Here is a 25,701-nt window from a genome sequence, read left to right on the forward strand (position 1 = left end):
AGCTTCAGAAAAATGAAAAAAAAAAAAAAAAAAAGAGCAGGGAGAGGGAGCAGAGGAGAAGCAGATGGTCGTTTCTCCTGTGTGCCCCGACCGGGAATTGAATGAGGACATCCGTACACTGGGGTGATGTTCTATTCACTGAGCAACTGGCCAGGGCCTCCCCAAGTATTTTGTTTTTTTTTTACGGCCAAGTATTTTTGAAAATACATAATTTTTAAAAATATCCCCAGTCATTTTTGCTTTAAATAAGTCATAAACATGTGTAAGGCCAGGAGCCGCCATCGTGGCCATTCACATGCAGGTTCGCATTGGATTCGGACAGTCGGTAAAGAAACCATGGAGCCAAAAACTGGTGGGCCATAGTCTTTAATCTAGCTTGCACCCGGCGGGCAAGTAAAAATACACACTGGGCTCCAAAACCCAGTCACATTCAGTGCTCACAAAGCTACTGATTTATCCGAGTTTCCTAGAATCAAAGGTTTCTAGCTCACCAGCCTTATTTCCCTCAGTTCCCCATCTCCTGCCTTATCCCAGATACAAACTCTGTACAAACTGGCATCTCACTGAGCACTCCGCCATCTTGGCTGCTTCTCCTGGCCTCCTCCACGTGGCCTCCTTTAGCTGCTGGCTCTACTCTCTCCGCTCTCTCATGCTAACCTCAGGAACCAAGAGCCGAGTCCTGTTCTGCCTCCCTTTTATAGTGTAGAAATCCAAACCCTTAATCCAATATACATAATAGGGAAGTCTCTAATACAAAGTCACTTCTCTGAGGCATGATAGGATTGTACCACCTCACACCAAAAAGGGTGGGACAGGCTTAATCCCAAAACCAAGCCTCAGGCTACAACAATTCTCAACACACATTAATATCACCTGGGCAATGGCCTCACGTGGGCAGCGCCTATTTTTAACAAAGTGAGCATAATACATTTTATCTGCCCAACAACATGTTAGAAAACAATGGCAAAAAATGAAAACAGAACAAGTGAAATTTGAAAAAAGCAAAAGCAATTAGCTTAAACCCCTTATTGATAGATATGTAAATTCCAAACTGCCCTCTTGATGTTCCCCTTATCTGTCAGACCTCACCCTTACTGGACTATCGCCCCTGAGACAAAGGAATTCCAAAAAGCTGACAACCCGCCCCAAGGAGGGGCTCCGGACACACCAGGACTTTTGATTCAACACTCACATGCTCAAAGCCCCCCAAGGAGGAGCATTCCGGACATACCAGGACTTTTGCCTCAGTATCCCCTCAGGCTCTCCCAAACACTATATAACTGGCCCCTAGTCTGTAACCAGCGCTCTTCTCCCCCAGGAGAAGTGCCCGGCAGGGTTCCTTTCTTCCTTTCAATAAAGCCTGTTACTCTGGTCTTTCTGACTCCCATCGATTCCAACACTTATTATGTTGATGAACTCTTGTGGGGATTAATTTTAACTTTCATACATTTGTACTTTTAGCATATTTGTTGAGTCATTATGTATCGGGCACTGGGCTAGGCACTGTGTTGGGCAGATAAAATATATTATGCTTACTTTGTTAAAGATGGCGCTGCCCACGTGGAAGCCCGTCGCCCAGGTGATATTAATGTGTGTTGGGGGCAGGCTGTGGGCAGGCAGGATCCTTGTAGCCTGGGGTATGGTTTTAGAACTAAGCCTTTTCCACCCTTTTTGATGTGGGGTGGTGCACTCTCATGAGGAATCCCATTATGCCTCAGATAAGTGACTTTGTATCAGAGACTTTCTTGTTTGTATATTGAATTAAAGGTTTGGATTTCTACACTATAAAGTGGGACAGACCGGGAGCTTGCTCTCTCGGTTCCTGAGATTAGCATTAGAGGAGAGAGCAGAGAGAGGCCACATGGAGGAGGCCAGGAGAGGCAGCCAAGATGGTGGAGTGCTGAGTGAGAGACCAGTTTGTGCAGAGTTTGTGCAGAGAGAAGGAAGGAGATGGGGAACAGAGGTGAATAAGTCCGGTGAGCTAGAAACCTTTGATTCTAGGAAACTCGGATAAGTCAGTAGCTTTGTGAGCACTGAATGTGAGTGGGTTTTGGAGCCCAGTGTGTTTTTTTACTTGCCTACCGGGTGCAAGCAGGATTAAAGATGATGGCCCACCAGTTTCTGCCTCCATTGTTTCTTTACCGACTGTCCGAATCCAATGTGAAACTGCATGGGCCAGGCAGCGATGACGGTAGCTTTGGATACTGGCTTTACACACTGGAAGCATCTTAAGTGGACAGAACTTATAAGAAAGGGAAACTAGATATTCATAATACTAACAATAGGGAACACATATAGGATTTATTCAATGCCAAGTCATTTACGTTAATTTTCGTATCAACAGTATGAAGTGTGTTCTAGTTTTAGTCTGCATTTTACTGATGAGGAAACTGAGGCAGAGAAGGGTTAAGTAAGTTACCCCAAATCTCACAATTAGTAACAAAGGCTGGGATTTAACCCTGCACTGCCTGGTTCTAAAATAAGAAAAGGCCTCCTTAACCCCTACATTAGATTACCTTTAGCTCATCAGATGGTCTCAAAAACACATAATAACAAACTATGATCTGAGGCACGGAGGAGAGGAAGCCATGAAGGTACACACGGTAACCGGAATTCAAGTGGGGACAGAGACCGGCTCCTCTGAGGTCTGCTCCTCTGAACAAAAGTCTGTTATATAGTTAATATTTATTGTAAGCTTGTTAATGATAGATAAAATGACTAATCCAGCTGCCATCCTGAGAACAATGCAGGCCCAAAGGAGGAGGCAGGGCTGGAAACAGAACATTCTCATCCTCTCACTGTGAGGTTGTAATTAATTTGCTTGCTATTCTCTCACCTTAATGGCTTCCTGGCCTTCACTTTGAAATGTAGCAAAAGTTTACCTTTGCAGGAATGTCAGGGAAAGCTTACATTGGGGAGGGACCTAACAATTAGGGGAGTTTACATCACAATAGCTGTTTGTAAAAACCTAGCCACAGGCCCAGAGGCACCAGGGCCCCGCTGTTCCTGGGAGATACCTGACCTTGGCTGTCTTGAAGATTTACCGAGGACAACGCCAGATGGGACTACGCTGATTAGGCCTGTGCTACATCAGAACTTCCAGAGGAGGCGTTTCTGCAGCTGACACCCCCCCCCCCCCCCGCCCCACCTCCTACTCAGCAAGTCAGTGACCAAGGCCATGGAACAAGAGATGCTAATCCTCCCCTATCCCCTGTATCTAACACTCTCTCCTGCAGCTGGGGGGGAGGAGGGTTGACACTGTTGGTCTCAGCCCGCCTGCACCCAGGCGCTTTTAAAATAACTTTTCCTTTTGGAAAACTAGCCTCGTGTATTCCTTTCAGCCTGCAGTTTCTGCCTTTCATTCACCTACTAGGCATCATTTTAATGGTTTTCATTATTATTTTATTTTGATGATGACCCTCTGAAGTGGCTACAGGAACTCCTTCTTTCCTATATGGGAGGAGGTTGAGGCTCAGAGGGGTAAGGAGCTTGCCCAAGACCATGCATGTTGGGCAGGTAAAATAGATTATGCTCACTTTGTTAAAGATGGCGCTGCCCACATGGAAGCCCGTCTCCCAGGTGATGATATTAGTTGCCCTTATGCTTGGGATGGGCGTAATTATATTAATGTGTGTTGGGGGCAGGCTGTGGGCAGGCAGGATCCTTGTAGCCTGGGGCTTGGTTTTGGGACTAAGCCTTTCCCACCCTTTTTGATGTGGGGTGGTGCAATCCCATCATGCCTCAGATAAGTGACTTTGTATCAGAGATTTACTTGTTTGTATATTGGATTAAAGGTTTTGATTTCTGCACTATGTAAAGTGGGGCAGATCGGGAGCTTGCTCTCTCGGTTCCTGAGATTAGTATTAGAAGAGAGAGCAGAGAGGAAAGCAGAGAGAGGCCATGTGGAGGAGGCCAGAGGAAGCAGCCAAGATGGCGGAGTGTTGAAGAAGAAGCCAGTTTGTGCGGAGAGAAGAAGATGGGGAACAGAGGTGAATAAGTCTGGTGAGCTAGAAACCTTTGATTCTAGGAAACTCGGATAAGTCAGTAGCTTTGTGAGCATTGAATGAGTGGGTTTTGGAGCCCAGTGTGTGTTTTTACTTGCCTGCCAGGTGCAAGCTAGGATTAAAGCTAAATGCCCACCAGTTCTTGGCTCCATTGTTTCATTACGTCTGTCCGAATCTAATGCGAACCTGCATGTAAATGGCCATGATGGCGGCTCCTGGTCTTACAATGCAGCTAGAAGGTGTCAAGGCATAAGGTGAACCCCAGCCCACCCACTGCTTGTCTTAGTAAGAGGAAGAGGCTGTGCTTAGGGAGATGGGGGTGCCAACCTCATCCCGCTGCCCAAAGACACTGGTGCCGACTTGAAGGACTGATTTCAAATTGCAAAAAGGACGAAGCAAAGAGAACAAACATCGTGAGCGAGACCAAATTGTAGGCCATTGAAAACATCAAAACCAAAGAGGGCAGAACTTGGTGTGTAGACCCCTGGCGAGATAGGTGTTCACTCTCCGATGTGGGTGGCCCTCCCACGGCTGGTGACGGGGAGTCCAGAAGCCCAAGTGATTATCACTGGCTTGAAATTAATTGACCAGCACCAAATCACAGAGAGTTAAAGTAAATTATTTCCCTTTTATAGACCGGAGACTGAACTACAGTTGCAAAAAACAATCTTCCCAGCAATCACTGTGCTGATTCACCTGGAGGGTACAGAGCGCCTCCTGGAGGTCTTCGGTGGTCTTTCTAGTCCGCGGGGGCAGCCTGAGGCGCCTTGCAGAGAGGCCCAGTATTTTCTGATTGATTGAGATTCAGCGTTATTGTGATTACCTTCATGAAGAACAAAGCTGCTGGCAAAGTTACAGACAGGGCTTCTCAACCTTGAACGTGCAAATGAAACATCTGCAATCCGGTGGAAATGAAAATTCTGATTTGGAGGTCTGGGTTGGAGCCTGAAGTTGGCATTTCTAACGAGCTCACAGGCGATGTTGGAGGTCCTGTCGTGGGACGAACGTGTGGCCCTAGGATCACACAGCGAGGTGTGTGCACTTAGTGGTGTATTCATTTTGGGCCCCACAGATGCCCCTCTCTTTGACTTCCCACTGATCTCCCTCCGTGGGATGTGCAGACAGTGGCTACGTGCTCTAGCCAACACGTTGGGAGATAGTCAATCACGGCCAAGTTGGGGATCTCTGGAGGTTCTGGGATGGGAAGAGAGCGGTCATCGTGCGGGCTTGCTGTTCTGCGCATGCTCGAAGGGGGCGGTCCCCTAAGTGTGAGCTCGCTTGTGCTCGGTGCACCAGAGGGACCCTAGTCCTCAGCGGGGTCCTCCCTATTGCATCCCACCCCCTCCCCACATTCCCAGACCCTCTCTCCTTGGACCTCCCCCCACCCCTGCATCTTACAATCTCTCCTCCTACTTTGGGGAAATGAAATGGAGACCCAAGTTCCTCCCGGCATCTTCCTCTTAGCTTTCTAAGACTTTTATAGCAACACGTCCACTTCAACTTGCACGTCATCCCGGTGTTCACCCAGCTACATCGGCGCCAGGTCAGACGGGTCCCTCCCCTGTGCTCCGGTTGGCGGTTCAGCGCCCCTGAGTCTGCCCGCCCCTCACTGCTGTGCCCTTACGCCTCGAGCCCCCTCTCTGTGCCCGTTCCTTCACCCTCTCCTCCAGGGGGCTCGGTTCTCACCTTCCTTCTCCGAATATTTATGAGGGAAGTTAAAAACTATCTGCCAAGTGGAAAGGATTCTATAAGGAACACCCGTGGACCCATCGAGGCGCTTCAGTTATGACAGGGATCAGCTTCCCCCCCTGCTCCTCCCGGGACCACCACCCTTTTTCCTGGTCTGCTTGTCCCCGTCCCAGTCTGGCCACAGGGACTTCAGTCAGAGACATTGCTGCTGGACGCCGGCTTTTCTCGGGCCTGGTTCTCCTCCGACTTCCCCGCGGCGCCCGCTCTTCCCAAGGCGCTCCCCCACCCCCACCCCACCCCCACCCCGCCCGGGAGCAGCTGGAGTCCCTCCGTTATCAGTGGAAGGACTTTGGAAGTCAACACTGCCGCTTGCTCCCTCCCCGGGACTGCCAGGGCTCCCTCTGTTTTCCAAACGTGTCTCCACACTGAAAACTTTCACCTCCCCTCTGCCCCAGAAATGCAGGAGGGATACTCCTTAAAGATAGTAACCAATCCTCGTCTCTAGAAAGGTCAAGGCCCTCACTGAACCCTAGTACGGTGCCTTCACTAATCGAGGCACCATAAAATATGAGCTGACATTGGCGATACTGATGCTAACGCTGCCCCCTGCCCCCCAGGACTATAAAACTAGATTGTGGAAAAGACGAGATAGGGTTCTCATCTACTTTGGGAACCCATAGTTCTGACCTCCTTCTGGATTAAGCATCCAGATAATGTCTGCCACAGCTTCTGAGGCTGGGGTGCTCACGGCTTCAGGCTTCCTGTGACTTTGATGCGTCTTTAAAATTAAACTTAACATTTAAGAATATATATATTCATCACCCGTCCACAGTTGAACTGAGAGCTCTTCAAGCGTCTAAGTGTAACTGGCAGGTTGGGGTTCGTGGTGTGGCTTAGGCAGCGGACAGAGGGTGGGGGAGAAATTAACCTACCTGATATAAGCACGGTGTTTTCTCCCTCACGGTACAAAATAAACACCTGAAAAATGACATCACATTGAATGTTTAGACGATGATGTTTTTGGGCAGAGGTATGGTTCATAGGGAACACTAGCCACGTTCCTTCCCTCACACGGCCATGCTGGCTGAGAGTCCCTATAGGGGCCACAGTCTCGGGGCCACCATGAGCTCTGCAGGGGCCCCCCTCTGTCTGGGATAGCTTTAGGGTTTCATTCTTGTGAGTTCAGCTCCTGGTACCTTCAAAAGCTGCCTCCAAGCCTCCTGGTTCATCCAACCCCTGCAGAGCCAGCAAAAACAAAACAAAAACAACCCAAAAGGATCCCCCCCAAGCGCCCTGGCTGAAGGGGTCTATTCTCTGAATTGTCCGCTTTGTTGTTGCGAGGATGCCTAGCTGCGTCCCAAACGTAGCGACCTTCTCAGACACACACTAACCGGGGTGTGCGTGCGACTTGGAGGCCAGCCTGCCCTGGATCCTTCTGAGAAACCCAACTGGGTTACAATGAAGCTAGTCCCCAAGCATAAGTTCTGGCTCTCCCACTTAATAATTGTGACCCTTGAGAGATCACTTGCCTTCTCAGAGATTTAGTCACGACATCTAAGAGGTGAGATAAGAAAACTGTCTATACAGGGCAAAGGACACGGCACAGAGCGGACGCCCATTCACTGGCCCACGTGCTCCATGGATACTATGATCAGGCGCTAGTCTAGGTGCGAGGGGTTCGATGGTGGAGGACCCCGTTCTCAGGGACATTGCAATCTAGTGGGTGTGGATCATATACCAGTCCCCTTTCCTGTTTTGTTTTCCCTTCCTTTTTCTTATTAAAAATAAGAACATCTATCAGCATGTCAGGTATACACTATTGGGGAGAAACTGATTGTGTGGTGTCCCAGCCAAGCCTAGATCTGCCTGTTGGACAGTCAGGGTCAGTAGTGATTTCTACCCAGAGGAGTAGAGAATGACCCTTTCACTGACTTACGACCCTTCTTCTGGCAGAAAGAGGAGCCCAGGACACCCATGCCACCGGGGAATCATACTACCTGTATCCAACCTCCAGGCCCGAGAGCCCCGCCCTACGATAGGTGGCAGCCCCCGACGGTCCCTGAGAGGGCAGGTCCATGGCCGTTAGAACGCCAGCTCCACCTGACCCGTGGTGGCACAGTGGATAAAGCTTCGACCTGGAAATGCTGAGGTTGCTGGTTCAAAACCCTGGGCTTGCCTGGTCAAGGCACATATGGGAGTTGATGCTTTCTGCTTCTTCTTCTCTCTCTCTCTCCTTTTTAAAATGAATAAATAAATAAAGTTTTTTAAAAAAAAGAACGCCAGCTCCTCAGGGGGCAGCAGCACTAACAGGGGAGGTGAGCACGGGCAGCTAAGAAGACCACGGCTGTGTCTGTGTCCTGATAGCTGCAGTCGCTGTGTGTGTGGGCCAGGCCGAGAATAAGTCATGCATTGCTTTTAAATTGAAACAAAACTTACTTGTTCATTTATTTTATATAAAGCCCAGGCCTTTGGCATTATGTAGACTGAATACTGATTTACTTATTTATTTTTTTGTGAAAGAGAGAGAGAGGGAGGGAGGGAGGGAGGGTAAGAAGCATCAACTCCTAGTGGCTTTCACTTTGTTTGTGCATTGACTGCTCCGCATACGTGCCTTGGCCGCGGCCGAGCTAGTGACCTCCGGCTCAAGCCAGCAACCCTGGGCATTTCATGCCAGTGCCGTCTGGGCTCAAGCTGGCGAGCTTTGGGACTGTGTGGACGATCCCCCCAACCTCCTGCACAAACCAGCGACCCCACGCTGACAAGCCCCAGCTCAGAGCCAGCAACCTTAGGGTTTCAAACCAGTGACCCCAGGGTTCCTGGTTGACACTTGATTCACTGCACCACCACCAGTCAGGCATGTTTTTTCTTTGTTGTTGTTTTTGTTTTTTAATTAACTGAATTTCTGAAGTTTCCCCAGACATTTTGAATAGCTCAGACCCAGCCAGGGTGTGACCAGCTGAGGATTCAGCTCCCATCATGGCGTCGTCCTGGGCGTGTGTAAGCGTGTATATATATATATACACACGACTATCTTATCTTCAAGGGGTGTTCCCAGTATCTCACTAGTCCTGCCCCAGAGCTGGCTCGCCGGGGATGATGGCAGCCATTTTTTTTTTAATTAAATGAATTAGCACGGAGGCCAGAGAGGTTGAAAGCGTTGCCAAAGTTCACACAGCCAGCCAGGGGCAGACCCTGAATTCCAGTCAACATCCCCTGACCCCCAGCCAGGGCTCCCGCAGCTGCCACGCCGGGAGAAACAGCGGGCCACGCTGACACCTGACCCCACCTGCCTGCTGCAAACATTCAGGGCTGTTTCCTGCTCTCTCAGCTCCTCCTCCTTCACACGCCTCCTCCGCCCTACGCATGTGCAAGGGCACCAAAGACATACGTGCAAGGGACTTTATGTTACGTAGTAGATGTTGGTTTTGCTGGACAAATGTGAAGATTTGAGATGATCCATTTCCTTTGTATCGGTAAGTGATGGTTGTGTAACAAACCACCTGAAAACTCAGTGTTTGAAAGCAGTGAGTACTTTCAGTTGTTCCTAAACCTGTGTTCTTCTGCTCTTAGTCGGGCCCTGGCGTGGGTCTCCGGTCAGCTGGCAGGTTGGCTTGGGGCAGGCTGGTCTAGGGTGGCCAGGGCTGGGACAGCTAAACTCTTCGGCAGATGGGTCTCTCGTGCTCCCGCTGGCACTCAGACTTGTTTCATTAACAAAGGCAGAGTTTCAAGAGAAAGACGGGGTGCGGGCAAGGTCTCATCTTGCTGTATTCTACTGATCGAAGCCAGTCATCAGACCTGCCCAGATTGGAGGAGCGGGCAGGTAGACTTCTGGAAGTGACGGAGCCCACAGAGTCACACTACAAAGGGAGGTCCCTCAGCGGAGTCATCGCCTCAGCCAGTGTGAGCACCGCCACCTGTCGCGGCCACGAGCAAGTGTGAGGCTGAGACGGCTGCACTTCCAGACCTCTCAAAAGAAGTTAGAAATCATATAAAATAGTCCAAGTTGAGAGTGATGAGAATCTAAATTAAAATTTTCCAAATCACTGTGCAAAGGAACAGAGCTTGTGCATGACCCTGGAATTAGAAACTGCAGCTCTGTTGATTACGGTAGCTCTAGGGGCTGTGCTTATTTTCACCAAATGCGGAAAGACCAAGTGTGAAAATCAATATTTGTCCGAAACTGAGGCCAAAGTCAAGTATCCGCTTCAGAGAAAGAACACGAGGGATACTGGAATGAACCTGAGACTTTTCCAAGAAATTTAATTTTCGTTGCAGCTTTATTATTTGAAGTTGAAATAGAACTGGACTCAACAGTCTGACCAGCATCAGATCAGGGACTGCAGCACCGGCCACTGTGAGGCTGCTGTGGCAGCCAGTCCTCTGTGTGCTCTTGACCCTGAAGAGATGCTCGCCTTCACTGAAGCTGGTGGAGGAACAAGATACTTGGAGTACCTCACTCTTATCGGATACTTGCCACTTCTCTTCATAGCATCTCTTTTTTTAAAGTAAAACTTGCATCTGTTCAAGGTGTATAGCATGATGATTTGTTATACATATACATGTGAGATGATTATACCATCAAGCTAAGGAACATATTATCTCCTCACGCAATGATCATGTATTTTTGTTATGAGAGCACCTGAAATTTACTCCAGTAGCAAGTGTTCAGTCTATAATACAGAATTCCTTGTGTGTGCCTTGTGTGTGTGTGTGTGTGCGCGCGCGCAACAGAGACAGAAAGAGAGTCAGAGAGAGGAACAGACAGGAAGGGAGAGAGATGAGAAGCATCAATTCTTCACTGTGGCACCTTAGTTGTTCATTGATTGCTCTCTCATATGTGCCTTGACCGTGGGCCTTCAGCAGTGACCAAGTGACCCCTTGCTCAAGCCAGCACGACCTTGGGTCTAAGCTGGTGAGCCTTGCTCAAACCAGATGAGCCCGTGCTCTAGCTGGCAACCTTGGGTCCTCTGACTCTATCCACTGCGCCACCGCCTGGTCAGGCATATTTTGAATAATACCATATTCTTAACTGTAGTCATCAGGACAGTACAGTAGATCTCTGGATTTTCATCCTATATAACAGCAACTTTGTAGCCCTTGACCGATACCTCTCCTGCCCCCAGCCCTGGGGACCGCTGTTCTGCTGTCTGTTCCTATGTACTCAATGTTTTTTGTTTGTTTGTTTTTTCTGTATCTGGCTTAATTCCACTTACCAACCTTCACCAGGTTCATCCACGTTGTTGCAAATGGTAAAATCTCTTTCTTTTTTTAAGGCGAATATTTTATTCTGTATCTATTCAGAAGATATGACATCATAGTGTTATCTTGCCTGGATCAAAGATGATTTATCAGTGATGTCGTTGCACGATTTTGGAGTTTCTCCCACACATAACATTTTGAAGTGGTTGAAGTTTTCTTTATGATTTTAAGCCATCCTCCCAATATGCAAAGGATTTCCCCACAGGGCTTTTCCTTAAAGATGCATGGCCTAAGTGCAATTTAATTAGCCAAAAATGAAGTACAATTGTGACATTTTTTTTCCATTTATTTAACATTCTTTTACAATTTCTTTTTTAATTTTTATTTATTTATTTATTTATTTATTTATTTATTTATTTATTTATTTATTTATTTATTACAGAGACAGAGAGTGAGTCAGAGAGAGGGATAGACAGGGACAGACAGACAGGAACAGAGAGAGATGAGAAGCATCAACCATTAGTTTTTCATTGCGCATTGCAACACCTTAGTTGTTCATTGATTGCTTTCTCATATGTGCCTTGACCACAGGCCTTCAGCAGACCAAGTAACCCCTTGCTGGAGCCAGCGACCTTGGGTTCAAGCTGGTGGGCTTTTTCTCAAGCCAGATGAGCCCGTACTCAAGCTGGCGACCTCGGGGTCTTGAACCCGGGTCCTCTGCATCCCAGTCCGACGCTCCATCCACTGCGCCACCACCTGGTCAGGCTCTTTTACAATTTTTAAATATATTTTCATTGAGTTTATTGGGATGACATTGGTTAATAACATTATATAGGTTTCAGGTGTGCAGTTATATAACCACTATCTGTATATTGTATACTGTGTTCACCCCAAGTCAAGTCTCCCCCATCGTGCCCCCATCCCCTCTCCTGCCTTCCCCATATCCTGAAGGCTTGTTTTATTTATTGTTATAGAAGTTAGTACATCAATCCATTCTACGAAAGTTAGAATTATTTCACACACTTTCAATGGATTTCCTTCTTGATCTAGTTAGTTCTTAAATGATCATTTGTATATAAAACAAACAGCTTTCCCAATCATAATGAACTGTTTTTACATTTTACTCTTGCAGTTGTAAATATGTACACTTACACTCTAACTCTCTAATAGCATGTTAATGAAAAGAGCACAAAAAGAGATTCTTCATTCCAAGTTACATCTGAAGGTTTGCCTGTGCTTGGAAGGAAATATTCAGATATGTCTGGATGACATAACACGCTGTGGCTAATTGTATTTTCCTATGGGGACAACACCAATGTGTATCCTGTCCCACATGTTCTTCTCACCATGTGACAAAGATAGGTCTCTGTCCTTTCCCTGGAAACTGTTGGAAGTGACCCCCGAAGCTAGTGCGTTAAAAGGTAATCCGACCTCTTCCTGGTTCGCTCCCTGAAGACTCCTGTCCTCGGAAACCAGTGGCCACGTTGTCCGGAAGTCCACCTGTCTGTGGACCTTGCAGCCAGTTCCACGTGCAGTGCCGACAACCAGCACCGACAGCCAGACTCATGCGTGGGGAAGACTTTGGACGATTCTGGGCCTCTGCCTTCCAGTTTCCCGGCTGAGGCCCTTGACGTCGTGAAACAGATACAGCAGAAGCTGCCCCCTGTGCTCTGTCTGAATTCCCGACCCATAGAAAATACGGGGTATATTTAAAAAATGATCATTGTTAGCCCTGGCCGGTTTGCTCAGTGGTAGAGCGTCGGCCTGGCGTGCAGAAGTCCCAGGTTCGATTCCCGGCCAGGGCACACAGGAGAAGCAGCCCATCTGCTTCTCCATCCCTCCCCCTCTCCTTCCTCTCTGTCTCTCTCTTCCCCTCCCGCAGCCAAGGCTCCATTGGAGCAGAGATGGCCTGGGGGCTGGGGATGGCTCCTTGGCCTCTGCCCCGGGCGCTGGGGTGGCTCTGGTCGCGACAGAGCGATGCCCCGGAGGGGCAGAGCATCGCCCCCTGGTGGGCAGAGCTTCGCCCCTGGTGGGCGTGCCGGGTGGATCCCGGTCAGGCGCATGCGGGAGTCTGTCTGGCTGTCTCTCCCTGTTTCCAGCTTCAGAGAAATACAAAAAAAAAAAAAAAAAAAAAAAAAAAATGATCATTGTTGCTTTAAGCCACTAAGTTTTATTATACAGCCAGTGTTGGTCAAATAAGTTTGTTAGGTTTGCTCGCTTACAGTTTGCATTGGGTGTGGGGGACAGGCTGTAAGCAGGCAGGGTTGTTATACCCTGAGGCAGGCGTCCCCAAACTACGGCCTGCGGGCTGCAATGCGGCCTGCTGAGGCCATTTATCCAGCCCCCACTGCACTTCTGGAAGGGGCACCTCTTTCATTGGTGGTCAGTGAGAGGACCACTGTATTTGGCAGCCCTCCAATGGTCTGAGGGACAGTGAACTGGCCCCCTGTGTAAAAAGTTTGGAGACCCCTGCTAGTAAGGCTTAGTTTTAAGACTAAGCCTTTCCCACCCTAAGTGACTTTGTATCAGAGACTTGTTTATTTGTATATTGGATTAAAGGTTTTGATTTCTACACTATAAAATAGGGCAGACGGAGAGCTTGCTCTCTCTCGATTCCTGAGATTAGCATTAAAGAGTAGAGAAAGGAGAGCAGAGAAAGGCCACGTGGAGGAGAGGAGAAGCAGCCAAGATGGTGGAGTGCTGAAGGAGAAACCAGTTTGTGCAGAGTTTGTGCAGAGAGAAGGAGATGGGGAATAGAGGTGAATAAGGCTGGTGAGGTAGAAACCTTTGATTCTAGAAAACTTGGATAAGTCAGTGGCTTTGGGAGCCCTGAATGGAAAGGGAAGTGTTTTCCCACTGTGTGTATTTCTTGCCCGCTGAGTGTGAGCTAGGATTAAAGCTGATGGCCCACCAGTTCTTGGCTCCGTTGTTTCATTACCATCTGTCCAATCCAACACGAACTGGCACAGGCCAGGTGGCTGTGATGGTGGCCGCGGCTACTGGCTTCACAGTCAGCATAACGGGAACACCCGCCTTATCATTAGGGTTGCCAGATAAAATATAGGGTGGCTGATTAAACTCTAATTTCAGATAAAAAATGAGCATTTTTTTTAGTATAAGTCAGTCCTGTGTGCTATCTGGGACATACAAGTGCTAAAAAATTACTTGCTGTTGATCCGGATTTTGAATTTAACTAGGAGTCCTGTGTGTTTACTTGCTGAAGCTAGCACCCCTCCTTGCAGTATGAACCTGAGAAGAACCGGCTCCCACAGTCATTGGTCACCCACAGCGTTGGGAAGGCCTGGAACGGCACCGCCGCCCAGGCACGGCCCCCCCCCCCCAGGCTGAGACCCCGCCCAGGCACGGGGCCCCCGAGGCTGAGACCCCGCAGAGAGGGCTGTGGCTGCCCGCGTCTGGAGCCGGGCCCCCCCCTTCGTCTGGCCCCTCACCGTATCTCTGGCCCCTGGGTCCCTTCCTATGGATTGCTCCAATTTGAGGTGATCAATGGCCCTGGAAAATGATAGCTTTTTATTAAAATTAAAAAAACATTTTTTTTCAATTATAGTTGATGTACAATATTATATTAGTTTCAGGTGTATGGCATTGTGATTAAACATTTAGAGAGCCCTATCAGTCTAGTACCCACCTGACACCCAACATTGTTACCACAATATATCATTGACTCTATTCCCTCTGCTGTACTCGACATCCCAGTGACTCTTTCTATAACTGACCATTTGTACTTATTTTTCCTTTATTGATTGATTAATTTTTAGGGAGAGGAAGGGAGAGAGAGACAAAGAGAGAGACATCGATTTGCTCTTCCACTTATTTATACATTCACTGGTTGATTATTGTGTGTGCACAAAATACTGAAAGTTCCCCTCCCTCACTGAATGGGTGACGGTGATATTTTCACCGACAGCTTTAACCTCCCCTCTAGTCTGTCCTCCCTACAGAAGAGACTTATGGAGGTATCCAATCACAGAATTGCCACCACGGTCTTCCAAAGAACCCGACCAAAGCCCAAATCCTTTATTAGCTTCTTTCTGACACTTCTACTGAGATGCTCCATGGTTCTCCATAGAGTGTGGTTGTTGGTCAAATAAGTTTGTAAATATGGTATATGTTTGCTCGCTTATACTTTGTATTAGGTGTGGGGGACAGGCTGTAAGCAGGCCGGGTCGTTACAGACTAAGGCTTAATTTTAAGACTAAGCTTTTCCTCACACCCTTGACTGATTGCATGATGTGGGGTGGTGCACTCTCATGAGGAATCCCATTATGCCTCAGATAAGTGACTTTGTATCAGAGACTTGCTTGTTTGTATATTGGATTAAAGGTTTTGATTTCTACACTATAAAATGGGGGAAGACTGGGAGCTTGCTCTCTCTTGGTTCCTGAGATTAGCATTAGAGAGGAGAGCAGAGAAAGGCCACGTGGAGGAGAGGAGAAGCAGCCAAGATGGCGGAGTGCTGAAGGAGAAGCCAGTTTGTGCAGAGTTTGTGCAGGGAGAAGGAAGGAGATGGGGAACAGAGGTGAGTAAGTCTGGTGAGCTAGAAACCTTTGATTCTAGAAAACTCGGAAAAGTCAGTAGCTTTGTGAGCACTGAATGTGAGTGGGTTTTGGAGCCCAGTGTGTGTTTTTTACTTGCCCGCTGGGTGCAAGCTAGGATTAAAGATGATGGCCCACCAGTTCTTGGTTCCATTGTTTCTTTGCCGACTGTCCGAATCCAATGAGAACCTGTATGGGCCAGGAGGCTGTAGTAGTGGACCTGGCTACCGGCTTTACAATTACCATCTGTCCAAATCTAATGCGAACCTGCACTGGCCAGGCAGCTGTGATGGTGGCCATGGCTACTGGCCTTACAGTGGTCCTCTCCCTGCTATCCTTTAAGAAACGAAACTTGTTCAACCACAGGTGATGGTGGTGGTCTCTGGCTGAAGAACAATGATAAAAGCAAAGCCAATAATAGTCTGTTAGTGCTCTGGCTTACATGGGACAGTCAAGGATGCCATCAAAAATGTGTGCTTCTATATTTTAAAGAGTGCCTACGTGTTTTTATTTGTGGAGTGTGGCGGGCAGTGGAGGAAAAGGAATGACTCTTTGGAGCTTTATTGTCAGTATCTTTCAGACTAAAACTTGGCAGTTACTGCTAGTTGAGTGCCCAGAGCATGTGAGATCAAGATAATGTGTTTCAGTTGTGTTTTTTAAAGTACTTATCCTTTGGAGAGAGATACTGAAATCCATCCAGGGGAGAAGGGAAATGGGGGGGAGGGTGTGAGTGGAAAAACACTAGTCCTGAGCTGATAATAATTAAAGTGGGGTTATGAGTCTGGCAAAGTTTATTATAGCATTTTCTTTACCTTTAAAATTTTCCATCACCCAAAGTCAGAATAAAAAGGTTCCTGGAGTCCAATTGCTCATCTGTCTTTCCAGTTCGGGGAGTCGCAAAGCTGAACGAGGCTGTGTCTAAATACGCTGGGAGTCAGGGTGTTGGAATGCAGCGAGGATTCCAGGGGTTTGTGTGGGTGTGGGGGTGAAGCAGGAGCGAGCTCTGGAAGATGCTGTCCAGGAGGCCCAGGGAGGTCAGGGAGCTTTAAACCACAGGCACTCTGCAACGATGACATCCATCAGATAGAGGCGGGGGATCACCCAGGTGTGAGTCAGCTGGGAAGGAATGTGAGATTCGGGAACCCGGAGAGAGGGTCCAGAAGGTTAAGTAAGAGTTTGTTGGGCAGATAAAATGTATTATGCTCACTTTGTTAAAGAGGCTGTTGCCCAGGTGATATTAATGTGTGTTGAGAATCCTTCTAGCCTGGGGCTTGGTTTTGGGATTAAGCCTTTCCCACCCTTTTTGATGTGGGGTGGTACAATCCAATCATGCCTCAGAGAAGTGACTTTGTATTAGAGACTTCCCTATTTTGTATATTGGATTAGAGGTTGTGAAGCTACAATATAAAATGGGGACGGAGCGGGAGCTTGCGCTCTTGGTTCCTGGGATGATTAGCATGAGAGAGCAGAGGGAGCAGAGAGCAGCGGAAAGAGGCCATGTGGCCAGGAGAAGCAGCCAAGATGGCGAAGTGCTGAGTGAGATGCCAGTTTGTGTGCAGTTTATGCAGGGAGAAGGAAGGAGATGGGGAACTGAGGAGAATAAGGCTGGTGAGCTAGAAACCTTTGATTCTAGGAAACTCGGATAAGTCAGTGGCTTTGTGAGCACTGAATGTGAGTGGGTTTTGGAGCCCAGTGTATGTTTTTACTTGCCCGCCGGGTGCAAGCTAGGATTACAGACTATGGCCCACCAGTTTTTGGCTCCGTTGTTTCTTTACTGACTGTCCGAATCCAATGCGAACCTGCATGGGCCGGGCTGCTGTAGTGGTGGCCCTGGCCTTGCCTCCTGGCTTTACAGAGTTGAAACTTAGAAATGTTTCTCTAGCGCGTGCGTGCCTGAGGTCGTACCTGCTGCTGAGGATGGTTCTTCAAGATTGCTCTATTGTACTGTTTGAGTCACAGAATCCAATCATCTCACTTTCCTTAAGTTGGATGTCAAGATTTCCAAGATCTGACATAAAATCAAACACAATGTTTTGGAAAATAAATTTCTAAAATTTCTTTTTATTGGAATGGGGCTGGCCTTCCTTCAGCCTTCCATGGTTCTGGAAAGAAGCAGCGATTTGTGTATTGAAGGAAAACTATGGAGCCCCTGCCATGTACAGGGCAGAGGCCTCATTCTGTAGAAAGGGTGCTTGACTGTGTGGAGCAGTGGTCATCAACCCGGTCCCTACCGCCCACTAGGGGGTGCTCCAGCTTTCATGGTGGGCGGTAGCGGAGCAACCAAAGTATAAATAAAAAGATAGATTTAACTATAGTAAGTTATTTTATAAAGGTTTATTCTGCCAAACTTAGCGAAAATCCGACATAAAGTACTTGGTAAGTAATTATTATTATATGCTTTAACTTGCTGTCACTCTGCTTTATAAATTTTATAAAGTAAAATTACTTCCCTACTTTATAAATCACCATGACTGTGGAACCGGTGGGCGGTTAGAAAATTTTACTCCTAGCAGAGATACAGAAGTGGGCGGTAGGTATCAAAAAGTTGACTGCCCCTGGTGTAGAGCTTCGGGTCTGGTACGAAAGATAGAAATCAATCCAGCCCTCCCAGAAAGATAAAGTTACAAATTAAGGTAAATGCTTTGAAGGACAAGGACATATTATAGCAGGTGATGTATTTTAGTTGGAAAAATTAATGAACTCGAACTGGCTGGAAGTCATGGTTGTCAGGAAAACAAGGACAGGCAGCAGCTCAGGGAGGGAAGGAAAGGAGACTTTCGGTCTGGCTGATTGGAAGCCTTGGATTTTCCTCTGAAGACAGAACCATGAGTCGCGGAATGGCCCGCTCACAAGGAGGATGGACCTGGCGGGTGAAATGAGTTCCAAGGTGACGAAGCCACCTTAGCCAACAGGACAAAGTCATGGCCGATGCACCGGCTGAACCTGCCCTTTACTGTGGCATCATCTTCAGTGGCAGGGACTCAGAAGTCTGAGGCATGTGCTAAGTGGTTCTTATGACATACGTGGGTGAAAACCTATCAGCTCAGGAAAAGACCAGACAAGTTACTATTGTGTGTGTCTGTCCGCAGGGAACTCATTTATCGTATCCATTGGTGGTAGTTTATTTCCAAAGATGTCCACCATCGAATAACGCCTTTCCTCTGTGTCCATCCGTGCTGGTCCACCGTCGCTGGGTGGAATCCATCCCTCTTCCTCTCGAATCTGGGCTCCTCGTAGGTGCTCTGTCATGGGCACATGGCAGAAGACACCGCAGGCTGGTCTAGGCTCAGGCTTTATGATCACTGGCGGATTCTGCTCTGTTTCTCCGGGGGCCGTCAGCCAGCAGGTAGGAAAGCCGGACTGCTCCTGCCGAGGAGCACTGAGGTGACAGGTGAGTGGGGACGGAGCCGACTGAGACGCTCAGCCCCGAGAAGCCTTCAGGTGACCGCTGCTCGCTTACTGCCGTTGCGTGAGAACAGGCGGCGCTGTCTCGTGACACTGCGTTGTGCGGTGATTTGGGCCATGGGTAACCAGACGTCATCTTAGACTCCCAGTACCGAAGTTAGGCTCCACAAACAATTCGTGAGCCGGGTTCGAGTTGAACCGGCCCTTTTAGGACACACCATACCTTGCCGAAATTCCCTGTGGCTTTTATTAAGGGACAAGGGGGGAAATGAGCAGGATAGGGCGAGCTGTCCTGCCTGTTCCTGTTGGACAGGCGTGTGAAATGACAGCGATCAGGGAAAGACTCATACTTACGGAGGCTCTATTATGAGCCAAGGACAGTACACCTATACTTGACCTGGGCTGTCTCCCTTTGTTCTCAAAATAGTCACTCAAAGGGGGTGATATAATCATTCCTGTTTTAAAGATGAGAAAACGGAGGCTACAGTGTTACAGAACGGCAGAGCCCAGGGGATGGGTCTGTTTGATTTCAGTGTCAAGTTACCTTGCCTGGAACATGCATCTCTAGCTGAAAGAAATTCCACAGAATTCAGCCACGGGAGTCACTGAAGTGCTTTTATGATGCCAAGGCGTATCTTTAGGAGTCGTCCCTCTGGGCCTGACCTGACTCTCGATGCTCACTTTTCTTTGTGCGAGTGTGGGGAAAGAGATGTTTAACGGTGGGGGACATACGATAATGGCTATGTTGGAATTCACTCATGCTTCCTGGGATAACAGCCGGGTACTGGCTCCTACCTGGTTATTCACAGACCTGATCCTTGGTATCCTATATCATCCAGGTGAGCGCTGCAAGAGGCTCTGGCAACTGCCAGGAAACTAGGACATTCCCAAGATCTTGGAAGAGGCCAAGAGAAACAGTCTTGCAGGATGGAGAAGGGAGGAGGCCAGCAGAGAAGCGACCTACCACATTCCTTCAGACCTCCCACCTGGCAGGGTGCTGCCTTCCCTGAACACACTCAGTCCCAGACCTCCCAGTAGAGTGGGTTCCACCCTCGGTCCCTAGATTCTCTTGGGAGTTAGGGGGGGGGGATTCCAGGTGAAAAGCCCTGGGCTCCATCTACCCGCCCCTTAGTCTTAGACAGAGAGCTCAGCTTTGCAGTGTGGTGCCCTGACTTCCCAAACCTCTGCACTCTTCCGTACAGCGGTGGCTGAATCACCCTGCTCCAGGGCTTGGAGAGGGGCCCTGTGCTGGAAATACTTAAGACATTCTTCAGATTCCTCCTTCCCTCCTGGTCAAGTTTTTCCCTTCTGAGGGCTTAGTCTCCTGCTTCCTGCTCGTAGATGTCTTTTCATTTTTCTCTCCAAATTAGGTTTAGGAAAGAAAACACAGAAAGACTCTGCCCCGTTCTGTGGGGTTGGGAATGTTTGTGGGAAAAGTCTTGAAAGGAGGAAGCTCAATATTTGTTGACTAAATTAAGTAATGCTACGTTGCTCCTCTGAAGATTAGAGACCCGATGTTTACAGACTCTAGAATCTTCAGACACCATCAGGGTGGTCAACTCTTTCGTGGACCAGCACGAAGTTTCTGGCGGACCGGTGGTTGAAAACCACTGAGATAAGTGTCACTTAATTTCCATTTTACAAATTAAGAAACTGAGGATCAAGATATTCAATAATTTCTAGGTAGTCCCTGGTAGCTCTTTGATAATTTTTTCTATTATATAGTTATTTTGTTTTACCATCTCTTCTTGGGCCCGTTTCAGTTACTTATATTTGCTAAGAACCTATTCATTTCCTATAGATTTTAATGATTTGGTGCCATAGACTTATATTTTTTTGGGGGGGATTTATTATTTTAATTTTGCAAGTCAATTTAACTGAGGTATAATTTGTAGATAATAAAATATGCTTACATACTTCTTTTATGTGTATAGTTCAATGAGTTATAACAAAGGTACACACCATGTGTTATATTGGTCCAATTAAGACTTTTCCATCATTCTAGAAGTTTCCTTTTCTCCTTTTCAGCCCCCCTCCCCCCCAAGCTCCTAGTCCTGGGTGACCACTGATGTGGGTCACTGTCAACAGGTGACGTCTTTTTTAGACTCATACAAATGGAATCGTACTGTGCGTTATCTTTTGTTTGCAGTTTGTTTTAATGAGTTTAATTGCTTTGTAAAAAGTTTTGAAGGACAGTCACCACCCTCGAGGCTGGATGGCTTCTCCAGGTGATGGACATGTGGTCAGAGGGCTTGTTCTGTCACCCTGAGGACAGCCTTCTGTGCCACCCCAGTAGGCAGCGGGGGGTCTCAGTCTAAAACCAGCTGGGGGTGCCTCCGGGTCACAAATCCGGCCAGAGGTGAAGTCTGGGAGGTCTTTCCCGGACTCTCGACTCGTGGATTTCTACCTGGCAAAGAGCTTTCGTGTCACAGTTGACTCCTCTCGGAAACAATATCAAGCTTGAGGGTCAGAGGCTCGAGTACATGAACGTGTCTGAAACCATCCGTTCTGAGACTGAGCAAACTAGTTCACGTGTAGTTACATTCTGTTGGTTTGGTTTTTTATTTCTGGAGGAGTCATCATTGAACCACAGGGCGTTTTTACACAGGACATTTTGTATTTTGGCAAAATGACTTTAACAGGTCTTAGTCATCTTTCACAAAACATCATTAGATAAAAAAAATACGGAAGGGAAACAGAGGAGGAAGGGAGAAGACAGAACAGGGTCTCTAAGGAGCTACACGACTTACACAAGTCAGAGGATGAGTCAGAAGGGGAGGGGTGAGCAGGCTGCACCCCGAAGTTACCTCTCCTCAGAGGGGTAACACCGCCACCCTGGACTTCCCGGGGCTGGGTAGTGTCACCACACAGAGCTGACTGGGACACTTAGCTCTTCTAGTCGGGTGCGTCTTTGGGCTGGGGAGGTGGGCGGTCCGGAAGCCCTTTCATCCCCGACACGCCCTTTCTGAAAGTTGGCACCAGGGGGTGTGCCACTTTAAGCCAGCGGTTTTCGGTGTGCAATACTGAATTGCAATGCTCAGTTATTGTTCTAAGTGCTTGTGTAGTCAGGAATGCTGACCTCTTTTTCCTTAGATCCTCAAATTAAAAAAGAAAATGACAATAGTCAAGACAACAAAAACTGTTTGGTGTGAGTGAATAAAAATTATACCTATTATTTTTATCAGAGTGGCAAAAAATATATTTTTTGGTGTGCCACAGAACTTTAGTAATTAGTCTATGTGTGCCGTGGGATGAAAAAGGTTGAAAAGCGCTGCTTTAAGCAACCATGAAATCAAATACTAATTTTAGTCTCCATTTTTTTTTTTAAACCTAAGTGACTCTGCCTGTTCTGCCTTTTAGAAGCCTCCACCTGCCGTGGGTCTCCCCGACGGTTCCCTGCTGTGGCTGCCGCCCTCCTTGTGATTCCCGCTTAATACCTAGTCTGTGCCTCCTGACCTCTGGGGTGGCGGAGTCAGTTATGTGTTCCCAGTAGCTATTTGAGTATAATCGTCTCCACGAGTCCCTGTCCTTCCAAATGATATTAACCAGGATTTGTTTGGTTCTTAATAAGTCTCAATTATTGTTCTAAGTCAGTGGTAGTCAACCTGGTCCCTTCTGCCCACTAGTGGGCGTTCCAGCTTTCATGGTGGGCAGTAGCGGAGCAACCAAAGTATAAATAAAAAGATAGATTTAATTATAGTAAGTTGTTTTATAAAGATATATTCTGCCAAAGTTAGCAAAAATCCAACATAAAGTACTTGGTAAGTAATTATTATTATATGCTTTAACTTGCTGTAACTCTGCTTTACAAATTTTATAAAGTAAAGTGACTTCCCTACTTTATAAATCACCATGACTGTGGAACCAGTGGGCGGTTAGAAAATGTTACTACTAACAGAGATACAAAAGTGGGCGGTAGGTATAAAAAAGGTTGACTACCCCTGTTCTAAGTGCTTATTATGAATTATATCACTTAATTACCGTCACAACCCTATGAGGTAGATACTGTTACTCCTTAGACAGACAGGGAAACGGAGGTGTAGAAACTTGCCCAGGGTGACGTTTTTAGGAGATCATAGGCTGGGATCCCAGTCCAGGTAGTCTGATTCTAGAGTCTTAATCTGCTGTACTGTCCTGCCTTCCCAAGACAGAGTGAGCCCTGTGGCACTGTCACTAGGCACTGAATAATTTTTTATGGATGTAATTAAATAAAAATTTGTGGAAAAGATTGCAGGCCGTGGATTACCACTGTATATTCATCTGATAGTGATCGGGCCATGATTTCAGAAAAATATCTGCAAATGAGACATGTGGGCAAATGACTAATGATGAGTAGAGCCAAGTCTAAGGGAAGGACTCTGACTTTAGGGTCTGCAATCAGCTTAGAGTCCCGCCCATGACACTGAGCAGCTTAGAACCCTCAGACGACAAACTTAGGTTCGAAATCCCAAGGTCGCCGGCTTGAGCACAGGCTTATCTGGCTGGAGTGTCGATCACAGATGTGATCCCATGGTCACTGGCTTGAGCAAGGGGTCACTGGCTCAGCTGAAGACCCCCAGTCAAGGCACATATGAGAAAGCAATCAAGGAACAACTAAAGCGATGCAACTACGAGTGGATGCTTCTCACCTCTCTCCCTTCCTGTTTTCTCTTGCATGCAAAAAAGAAAAAAAAAGAGATATATGAATATGTGTCTAATAGATGATAAAGCATCATAAATACTTGCTTTAGTTTAAAATAAAATGATAGAATACATATATATTAATATTTAAGCATTTACTAGAAAAAAATGCAATAAAAAAACACTGTCCTCTGTGTTACGGGACATTTAGGTGATGTTTAAGGTAAAACTTGAATATAAGCAACTCTTAGGTAGCATGCTGACCTCAGAAATCAAGCTGACCGTTCTCCATCCAAACCCCCACCCGTCTGTATGAGGCTCTTCCCCCACGCCCCGCCCCTCTGTATCCAAGTTCTTTATTAAAGGGGCAGGTAAACGTCTAAAGGTTATTTCAGCACAAGATCAATAACCGTGAAAACGCTTGCGGGCTGAGAGAGCGTTTGTGTCTTGTATAACACGAGCCTCCTTACGGCTCTTTCACCGTCTCCGAAGGCCACGTGTCCTAGGGGGTCCACCTGTTCTCTCGCCTGCTTCTTCCTCCCCAGGTCTCTTCCTCAAGCTCGTTCCTCCACAGCCCTTCTCCCCTCCGAGAGTCTCGTTCTTCTCATGCCCCCCTGTTCTGCATCGAACGAGACGGTGGCCTGTCCACCCATCCCCCAGTCACGGTCAACGATTCTGCGAACGCCTGTGCCCTGTCCCCAGAGGACGGGTCTCAGCGCCGTAGGTGAGGACGAAGGCTGGTCCTCTCTGGGCAGAGTGGGTCCCACTGTGCAGAGCGATACCTTCCTGCCCAGGTGGGGACTCGCCTTACTGGCCTGGGTGTGACCTGGCCCTTCCGGACCAGGAGCACCTTTCCTCACCAGTGGACTGGGAGAGCAGGCCAGGCCACGTCACAGGAGAAGCGGCAGGGGCTGTCGCTCGGTGTTCTCTCTGCCACCCTTCCTGACTGATGCCTGCTCCCCTCCGCCAGCTTCGGTGAGATGGTTCCGATTCTGAGCCTCTTCATGGAAATGGTGTGTGGGTGCGTGTGTGTTCTCAAAGAGGGGATGGTAGTCACCCTTGATATTCACATTACCCCACCTGGTTCACAGAGAAACTCTGAGGCCCAATTCGGTAACCCGGGGACCCGCCTCTAGGAGAACCCCCCACTCGACCCACCGAGTCCCAGGGCAGTCTGAGTGGCTCTGTTGGCCGCGCCTGCTTAGATCATCTCTGCGGTCTCCTCCACGGCTGATGCGGGATTCTCTCCACCCCCGGAACGCCTGACCCACCAGCTGCCTCAGCTGCATCTTTTCTGAGCCTTCCTGGAACTAAAGTCCTGGTGTGAGTGATGATTGTTTGGGGATAATGGTCAGAATGATTTCCCCAACCTAGAGCGCCTGCCATCACATCACCCTTCTCTGCCTCGGTGGCGGGGTCCCTGTAAGTCCTACCCTCCCTGAAAGTTAGGGCAGCATCCCTCCTCAGGACCTAAGGACTACAGAAGGGAGGCCCCGCCACACCAGGTTCCAGAGCAGGGCGCTCTGCCCAGGGGGCCCTCTGCAATGAGAGGGGATCTCCGGGCCCAGAGGTGACACGTTCCGCCCCGCTTAGTCACCGCCACTCGGTCCTGTCCCCGGCCTGGCACGGTCATTAAGGGCTCCATATCATCCTTTCCTGTAACCTTTGCTCCTTTCTTAACATTTATGACAGCCGTTTTTTTTTTTTTTTTTTTTTATCTCAGATAAGAACTTATTTGTAAGCAAAGTTCTTTTTGAAAATGAGCTTGCAATGCCATGAAATAAGAACTCCATCTGCAGGAAACAGATTTTAAAAGCCAGAGTTAATATAAAGCAATGTTTCCTAGCTGGGTTTAAAATGTGAAGTTCTAGTGGCAGCACCTGGTAGGCACGTGATCAGGGGGGTAAACAGCCCTCTCTCTAGGGGCTGCCTCCGCGTGAAGCCACCTGTGGATAGATTAGGTCTATTACATGCATTTTCAATTGACTATATTTTCAATCTGCCATGGGTTTAGAGGAGACTGACTATTGCGATCATACATCCTTTTGGAAGGAAATATAAACAAAAACAAACCTGATTTCCCCTATATTCCCTGGAAACCTCAGACTGCTTTGCTGTTCCCCACCTTGGAAAATACTTTCAATACCAGTTAGGCCTACCAACACAGAGACAAGAGCAAGGAGGGAAGAGATGGTGGTTTTACTGCCGCTAAAAATAAGGCAAACAAGCCG

General features: G+C 47.8%; 1 long non-coding RNA gene across 1 annotated transcript; it reads left to right on the plus strand.

Annotated features, from left to right (window-relative positions):
• The first annotated feature begins 6,395 nt into the window (after positions 1-6,395).
• On the plus strand, positions 6,396-20,538 carry LOC136380002 (uncharacterized). The gene is made up of 3 exons (XR_010746834.1): positions 6,396-6,547; positions 18,535-18,836; positions 19,690-20,538. It is a non-coding gene; the product is annotated as an uncharacterized lncRNA (long non-coding RNA).
• Positions 20,539-25,701: the final 5,163 nt, after the last annotated feature.

The sequence above is a fragment of the Saccopteryx leptura genome, chromosome 8 (assembly GCF_036850995.1).
Source record: "Saccopteryx leptura isolate mSacLep1 chromosome 8, mSacLep1_pri_phased_curated, whole genome shotgun sequence".
Taxonomy (NCBI): Eukaryota; Metazoa; Chordata; class Mammalia; order Chiroptera; family Emballonuridae; genus Saccopteryx; species Saccopteryx leptura.